Genomic DNA, 9,541 nt, shown 5'->3' with positions numbered 1-9,541 from the left:
AAGGAGTACGATTGGCCTTCGCGCAGCCCTAACCTGCAATTCAGGTACTTTCGCACTGCTATGACAATGTATTGTACAATTTCCCAATTTCTCTTAAGTGTTTTATTTAATTAATTCTTACTAGCGTTCACTTAATTAAGACAGTCACATACATTCGCGCATCACATGAAAATTTGTATATTAAACCCAAAGCACAATATAACTAGATGCATTAACAGGAAACAAAGACACAGAGTTTGTAGAATACTTCTCTTTATTGATATCTTCATACTATTACAGACTCTATCTACCCTGTGCACACAATTGTAGGGGTCCGCGCACTCAGCTGCGGACTTCCACCCTAGGCCTCTGCGCTCATCTATAGAACCTCTACCTATGCTAAGACCTGAAAGTTAGACTTCTCTAAATACTTCCTCCTTATTGCTCAAGACTTCTTACTTCTAAAGCTACTTTGAGCTTACTTACTTAGCTCTTTTTATACAATCCCATGGTTCACGGACCATGGGTAGATCTTTACAGCTGACTTTACTCTTTACAAAATAAGGGTGGACAACCCTTTATGACTCATGACACTTTGCGCTCTACGACCACAAAATGCGAAGACTTTACAACTCTATTACAAAATTTGACCCAAAACATGGGCTTTTAGCCCCAAAACTATCCTTTTGGGATTTTGTTCCCAATAGGCCCTCAACACGAACATCGTGACTTGCCCTCGAGTCACTCTACAGGCACGGAGATCTTAGTGTGAAGACCTCCCAGCTCAACTTGTATGACTGCAACCACGACAGTGCACTATGCAGACGCCTGCTTTGCTTCTTCAACCATCTGCTTGGTTACTACTCCTGAACTATCAGCCTAAAGATTTTTCTGAGTTTCTTGCAAAGTCACAAGCTTTCCTTCAATATAGGTCATAACCGCATAAGCATAATCCATCCAGGCTTTAGTTGCGCCTTCAGCACTGCTTCCTTGTGTTGCGCTACATCCACCTATTCTTTCAACTGCTTGGCCTCCTGCAGTTTTTTCAGTCTTTGTGTGAGTGCGACAATTCACGTTGTGCCTTTGACCTCATCATAGTGCTACTGCAGTTCTCGTGCTTCTGTCTCTAGTCGTTGGACATTAGGGTCCTCCTGCAGGCTCATTAGGACCTCGAACGACTGCTCAAAAAGTTGTGTGCAGTCTACTACTACACTGTCAACCACCGCTATTGCCTTTGTGACAATGGTTGCACGTTGCTCCTTTACTTCTGACAGGGTTGAAGGCTAGGCATTCAACTATAATTCGATGATCTGTAGGTTCAGATCCAATTTAACCCTTTCCATCTCTGTCTGAGCATCGCACACCCCTGTAGCCAGCTTGCGGATGCTCACCTCCACTGGTTCTTCCTCAGGAATGGCCAACTCTAGGACCATTCTGCATGCCTCCTCCATGACCTGAATTATACGCTTGTTTTGGTTAGTTACCTCGGTCATGGCAACGATGGAAGAGTCTCGCTGGAGTGCCATCTGCCCATTGTTAATCCACTGCTCGTTGATCACCTGTAGGGCATGATGCTCACGGGCCCTCAACTCCAAAATCACTCCATCCTGCAACAGGGGGAGTACCTCGCCAGAGAGTGCTACTAGATTCAACCCTACTCCCTTGAGGGTGCTAACAGTGGGCCTGTCAGCTTCGTTCCATGTTCAGTGCTCCATCAGGCAGCACTATCGTGTTGGAGACCTTTGCGCATAGCATCTCGGTAGCTTCTAAAGTGTCGATGGCAAGGTTGGTGGACACTATGCCAGTCTGTGACGCATGGGTATATAGCTCTTGCAGACCTGTCTGGATAGCCCCCAATATTAGTTATTATTGATGCTCAAACTGTTGTAGGGCCTCCATGGTGACATCTCACACCATGTCGCCGATGTCATGCAAATCACCCTCTATGAGGGTGATTGGGTCCAATGACGTCTTAGTGGCCTTGGACTTCTTCCTCGACCCTCCTTTCTCTTGTTCCCTTGGACGCTTGATGTGGGTGGATTTTGCCTGTGAGTTCACACAATGCTACTCTACTTGCTCGTTCGTCTCTTCCTTTGTCTTAGGTGAAGGTGACTTCACGCCTTTATCATTCCCTACTCTATTCCACCTATTTGTTTCTCCATCTGCTGAGCGGCATCACACTATGCTTGGGTCTTGTTAGCGGCCTCCTTCTTTCTCTTTTCAGCTAGCTACATCATATTGAGCTTGGCCTCCTCCTTCTTGTGCTGCACAGTGGACTTTCTCCCTCCCACTGCCAAGTCTGTTGTAGTGCATTATTCTACCGTCTAGCTATCAAGTACTGCATCAATGGTGTCATTTTTTGCCAAGTAAGGCAAGTCATACCATGTTTATGCAGGGTCCTTCCGCGCCCTGATGGACACATGGTGAAAATCAACCTTAAACTCCGCGTAGCCCTGCAAGTTGGCAAACACCGTAGGCGACAACCGTGGTTTGCAATTGATGGCCATGGGGATGTTCATCTCCATCAATATCTAGAAGATCTTGCTATCCTTGATGCACTATGCATCCTTGGTTGCCCACAGTGAAGCGTATTTTGCTGCTTCTGGTAGGTCTGGCATGACTGAAGGGAATTGACTGTCCTCTGGCAGCCCCCATGCTACCAGCACAATAGATAGAAAGAGCCACGCATAGTGGAACATCTTGTTGAGCTCCTGTGCCTCGTGGTAGTTTCGCAAGGAACTCACCACAGAGATAGTGCGCCTAATTGAACTGGACTCCTTCGGCGAATTGGGCTGTTAGCGCGACGACAAGCGCCGGCACCTCATCAGCGTGACACTTCCTCATCACCTTCCCTGCCAAAATCTATGTAGCCACCTTTATAGCATAGTCACTGATGCTTGATATGGCATATCTGATCGTCTTCTTCACAAGCTTAAATTTCTCCTTCATGGCCTCCACGAGGGCCTGCTCGCCACCTTTTCCACCAAACATCATGGCTATATTTTCTCCTGTGTAGGGCAACTACATGATCCTATGGATCAATCTATCAGTGATGGGTATTGGCTCCTCCAGCCATAGACACCCATCATGCACCAAGCATAGCATCTGCTTGATGACCAATACTATAATTGGGGTGCGGTTTTAGTGTGGCACCCATAGCAGGTTGAGCAGACCTACCTTGTCTACTCCTCTGAGACACCTCCGTGGCTCCAATGTGATCATCCTGGTGGTTGTATCGATAATGCATCACATCAGTTGCCTGGTCACCAAGTGTGGGAACTTCTCATGGTCATCCAAGACCCAGTCTTCAAGTTTTAACAGAGGAACCGCCCCAACCGCAGTCCTTCAAAAACAATCTCATCTGGAAATAGAGGGATTTGCAAGGGGACCCTGCTCTCATCAATATCTTTCGGTACCTTGGTATTGCCTTTGTGCAAAGGGACATACTCAGGAAACCAATTGATAGGGTCAGTACCCTAGGCTTCAACTTCCTCCATGTCTATTCCCACGTCCACATCATCCATTGGGATGTCTTCAATTTCTTCCTCCTCCGGCTCCAGATTAATGGATTTTCCCTTTTCTTATGCGATGGGCTTGTCCTTCGGTGGGTTTCTTCTCGACGATGTGCACACCGGTATTGTAGGTTTCTTTCCCTTATTATCCTTCGTTCTCTCCTTGGTTGGGATCAGCTTTGGTCTCAATGTCCTTGGTGATTTTTGGACTTCCACTAATACTTTGGAAACCTCTGGAGTAGCTTCTTCTACCTACATAACAATTTTCGGCACCGACTCCTCTATTATCACTACTTTGGTATCTATAGCTTCTATGAGAGCTGCCATGACGCTATTCAACAATGCTCATGTTGTCTTTGGTAACTTCTCAAACACCAAACTCGCTATCAGATCCTCGAATAAATCTTAGTTCATGTGCAACTGAGAGCTTAACAACTCAATTCTCAAAATGCCAAGTGTTTTTCGCTGGGCAACCACATGTAATTTATAGGGCATTTTGAATTCAAATCCGACCATTTCTCCCATATTCAATTCATTAATGCCATATTGGAAGCATATTTTCAAGGATCTGACCCATAAATTTCATCTTAAATGTCGGTCGCCCGCTCTATTTGGCCACATTTCTACCGCCAAATCATGAACAGTGACCTTTCGACCGACCTGCGCGATTTCTCCCTATGGTGAAGTAAAATTATAAGTGAAAACAAAAATGAATTCCTCTAGCCCGATGATGGGTCTAACCACAACAGATACATTCTATGGAAGATTTCCTTAGGTTAGAACCAATTAAGAGGGCCTACTTCTTAGTCCGCTTATCGTGTTTGGTGATGTCCCTGCTTGCTTGCTCCAGCTATCTCTCACTTCCTTCTTCAAGCACCTGAAACAAGTGAACAACAACAAACAACAAACATGACAATAGACAAATTAAAATTCAACCTACTTAACAAGTCAAGAAACATTAGGCCATGAATATGTAAGATGACAAATCATGTAGGAAATCAATCAATAGTTGCATATATTAATATCAAAAAGAGATTGCAACCATTTGTCTTGATGTTGCAGTCCTCCTCTGACAAGACCAGGTTCCAACACACTTTTGCTAGCATTCCATGATGGCCTCAACCTACAATAGTTTAAGTCTCTTCCATTTAGGCTTCACTCCAAACCAAATCACACTTCTCCCTCACACAACTAGATAGCTACAACTAGTAATAGCTTGTTGTCTACTCGAAACAAAAATAGCATTAGCACACCAATATCAACACTAGCTTGTGCTTGGGAAGAAAGGAGGTTTATATAGGATGAATGGATGGGAGATGGATCCTCTTCTTATCGGAGAAGGTCTTATCCTTTAAGGTAGTTCCATCTTTGTAGGGGAAAGGAGCCCAAACTGACATCCTTGACCCCATCCAGCTAAACCATTTACCAGACTTTCGTTACGAAGCTTCTAGAGCTGGAAGCTTCAACTCCTAATTTAAAAAAAAAATCCATAACAGGACTAGCACAACTAGAACACAGCTCAGTCACTATAATTGGCGCGAGGGATAGTGCTAATCTCTGCACATCGGCATAGGGGAGACAAAGGCCATTAGCGCAGGTCTTGTAAACTGGGCAAAACAGAAGTTTCAGGGGAAATGGTGCAAAAAGGAATTGATCTTCTCATGGAGAGGGACATAATGGGAGTTCCTTCATGAAGGAAAAGCATGTGGGGTTCACTGTAGAGGTCCTCCAGGATCAAGGAACGGGGAGTACAGGGATAGTGAAAAAATGTTATGTAACAGATGCCCCCTAAAGTGTGAAGGCCGAGTTGGAGCGAGGGATGAAATTCTTTATGAACCAGTGCGGGGAACCGGTCTACCATCGGAAAACCTGTGAGAAAGTATAGATACGTATACATAAAATGAGATCTATGTCAAATGATACATGAATCGTGGCATGGATGCAACCATCTAGAAAATGATCACGTAAATATATCCAGGTATGGGCACAGCCATCTGTCAAAGAGGATCATAATGAAACCAAGGTATGGTCGTAGCCATCCAATAATGAGAAGGATCACATATGATAACTCATGGTTTGGTCACAGCGAGCCATATGAAGAGACATGCATATCATCATAAGCATGTCACACCACTTTGCAACCTGTAATTTTGTGATTTGAGTCTAGGGTCTTGCACTCCAACACTAACCGATCAAAGTACAGATTCTAACATGTGAATAGATGTGTTGACATCGAACATGCTAAAAATTCGCCTGATTACCAGTCAATGATGTAAACTATTAACAAGCGTGAGAGAAACCATCAATAATGACAATGGTCCTCAAGGTACTATCAGCACAATCCACGGAATGTGAATAGAGGAATTGAAGGTGAACACCTATGAAATCACTCGATCGAAAGCCAATGATTTGAACTTGTCTTTGAGTGCGAAGAACCTGCCATTAGGGCATGCAAGCTCTAATGTATCCGAAGGGAGTCTCTTGGTCAACTTCCCAGATAATGAGCCGAAGTCGACGGGAAATGACCGTGTCGAAGGAGGGCCATAATGAATCCCACATCATCGACGCACGACGAGAGGATGCAAAATGGTTTTGGATGAGAGAGAGAATTAGAGGTAAGTGTAACTGCAGAAGGACAACTCTTGAACATATCGGTGACACAACTAGAATTTTGGCAGCTTTTGGATCCATAGGATCGGTGGTCATGATGACGTGGCAGAGATCAAATGGAAAGAAAAAATTGTTGGCTTGTTGGGGCCTAACCCAGGTTCGGAGTTAATTAGCCAAACAAATCCCTGTACGACTGGCCCTTTCTGCAATAGTCCATGGAGCGTGAACTGAGGTCTCACCCGAAGTAGTATGGGGGGGAAGCTGGAACCAGGTTTCCGCACCCTTGAGATTTCTATGGGGTTGATTTAGTCCAAATGTGAATACCTTCATGCAGGTTACTTCGTGCACTTCCCTAACCTGCAAGGCCTTCGCACCCTATTATATTTGCCTTCACGCAACCCTAACTAGTGGTTGTGGGGCTCTCACATTGTTGGAGCAGTGATCTGCACTATTTCCTCAAGTCACACCATGGATCTTACTTATCTTCTTATACCAATTAGTTATCTTTGCATAAACAGATACCTTGTATTATATTCACTTACTCAACACATTTATATAAGTTCATGCAGTAAATAAATAGTAAACTTGCAAGTCATACCCAGTAATACATAAAACAGGAAAAGATACAAAGAAATAAGGTAAAACTTCTCTTTGTTAATGCTTCCAACGGTTTCAAACTTGACCTGCCTTGCACACTCAGTTGCAGGGGTCTGCGCACTTAGCTACGGACTACTAGGCCTCTGTGCACTTAGCTGCAGAGCCTTCTCCTACTCTACAACCCAAAGACACAACTCTACACTTTGACTTACTACTTCCTAGATTTCTTAGATAGATCCATTGATGTCCTTTTACACTTAGATCCTCACTCTATTTATACAATCTTATGGTCCGCAGACCATGGGTAGATCTCTCAAACCAACACTACATTTATAAAAGTAAGGGTGGACAACCCTATGACTCTTTTACATCTTCGCGCTCCATGCCCACAAATCATGGAGTCTTTACATTAGACTTAGTCAAAACTTGGGCTTTAAGCCCTAGAACTTTCCTTATGGGCATCCCACACCCAACAGGCCCCCAACACAAACATTCTGACTTGCCCTCAAATCACTTTGTTGGTGCGGAGGTATTCGAACGGAGACCTACCAACGCTGCTCAGAAGGTTGCAAGGTCAGAAGCACATTGAACGGATACCTACTGAATCTCCTAGACTCGTTGTTCAGAGACCGCAGTGTTGGAACTGCTCCCCTCCATCTGTTCCTGCGTCCCCTGCATCTGTGAAAGCTTGCCTTCAATTGTTGTTGTGATTACGAAGGCCTCATCAATCCAAGGTTGAACACACACCTTCAAAACTGATTCTTTGTGTCACACTTCGTCTACTTTCTCTTTCAGCGCTTTGGCCTGTTGCATTTGCACGAGCCTCTGAGTGAGGGCCACCGTCTGCACGGTCCCTTTAACATTTTCATACTACTACTGTAGCTCATGCGCCTCTATTTCCAAGCGTTGTATCTTCGGGTCCTTCTGCAGATTTGTGAGGAGCTCGAATGATTCTTCTAACATTCTGGTGCAGTCTCTTACTGCACTGCTGATCTCCTCCAGCCCTAATGTAATGGTGCTGGCATGTTGTTCCCTTACCTCTAGAGGAGTTGAAGGCTACGCCTCCAACTGTAGCTCTAAGATCTGAAGGTGCAACTCCAGTTGAACCTTGGCCATTTCTTCTCGCGCCTCGTGCACCCCTGCTGCTAATCTTTGGATGCACACCTCTGCTGGTGCTTTGGCTGGGATGGCTAGCTCAGGGACCATCTAGCAGGCTTCTTCTAGTACCTGTACCATCTTCCTGTTCTGAGACATGACTTCATCATGCATCAAGCTCAACTGCTCCATGTTCATCTTCTGCTCACTCAACACCTGCAACGCGCGGCTCTTCCTAGCCCGCAGTTCTGCAGTAATCTCATCCTGTGGAACATAGAGTGTCTCCCATAGGAGTGTAGCTATGTTGATCCCTATCCCCTTCAGTGCACTAACCGTAGGTCGTTTGGCCTCATTTTTTGTAACTAGTGCCCCTTCTGGTAGCACTATTATGTTGATTGTACGAGTGTGCAACATTTCCTCAGCTGCGGTTGTTCCTACTACAAGGCTGGTCGAGAGGGTACCATCTTGAGGATTGCACACCTGCAACTCCTCAATCTGTGCTCGGAGGGCCCCCAACACAATCTGATTCTCCTCCAGGAAGTTTTGGAGGGCCTCGGTGGTGACATCGTACACAGTCTCTCCTATATCGTGCAGATCCCCCTCGGTAAGGGTGATTGGGTCGATAGACAGCTTGGACACTTTTACCTTCTTATGCGGCCACGTCTGCTCGTTCAGGCACTGGCGCTTCAATAGCATCGACACTGTCTGTGGGTCCACGCCACCCTCTTCTACCGCTGCTTCCATTTCCTACTCCTGCTCAGGCGAAGGTGACTTTTGGCCATCGTGCTCCTTCTCTGCTACCTTTTGTGCTGCTATTGCGGCCTTTTTCTATTCTATTGTTGTCTTCGCAACATCCTGCACCTCCTGTGATTTTACTGTTGTTGATTCTTTCCATCTCTTTTTAGCCAACTATGCCATGTGTAGTTTGGCCTCCTCCTTCTTCTTCTGCACAACAAATGTTTACAGTGCAGAGATGTCTGGAGCGCGTCACTCTGACAGCCACGTCTCTAGTACATCGAAGATCACATCATAGGTGGCCATATATGGTAGCTCATTCCACTTCTTTGTAGGGTCCTTGCACGCCCTAAGGTAGATGTGATGAAAGTACGCTTTAAACTCTATGAAACATTGCAGGTTGTTGTAGACAATGGGTGATAACTACAGCTTCCAGTTAATCCCTATTCTGATGTTCATCTCCATGAACACCCAGAATATTTTACTGTCGTGGATCTGGGTCGCGTCCTTAGTGGCCCACAGTGAAACGTACTTCGTAGCCTCTCGGAGATCCCTTGCAATCGTGGGGAACTGGCTATCCTCCGGCAATTCCCCAGCCACCAACACTATGGATAGCAGAAGCCATGCAGAGTGGAAATTTTTTCCTTGTTCCTGTGCCTCATGGCAATTTTCCAAGAACTCCTTGCACAAGAATTCAGACCAGTTAAACTAGACCCCTTCTACGCATTGTTCAGCAAGTGCCACCACTGGCACGGGCACCTCATCCGTGTGGCACTTTTGCATGAGCCTATCTACCAGTATCTGAGTCGCAACGCGGACTACTTTTTCGTTGATGCTGGAAATTGCGTAGCTCCTCTTTTTCTTCTCCAACTTGTATTTATTTTTCATGGCCTCTGGGATAGCCAAATCACTGCTCTTACCCTCTGAATGTCTGCGGGGTCCTCTCCTTTACATGGGAGCTAGGTAATTTGATGGATTAGGTGGTCCATGATGGGGATGGTCTCCTCTAGCGA

The sequence above is a fragment of the Pinus tabuliformis genome, chromosome X, assembly GCF_031772625.1.
Source record: "Pinus tabuliformis cultivar Carrire ecotype Pingquan chromosome X, CPIR1, whole genome shotgun sequence".
NCBI lineage: Eukaryota > Viridiplantae > Streptophyta > Pinopsida > Pinales > Pinaceae > Pinus > Pinus tabuliformis.
The sequence above is the reverse complement of the archived record's forward strand: the minus strand, read 5'-3'. Positions refer to the sequence as shown.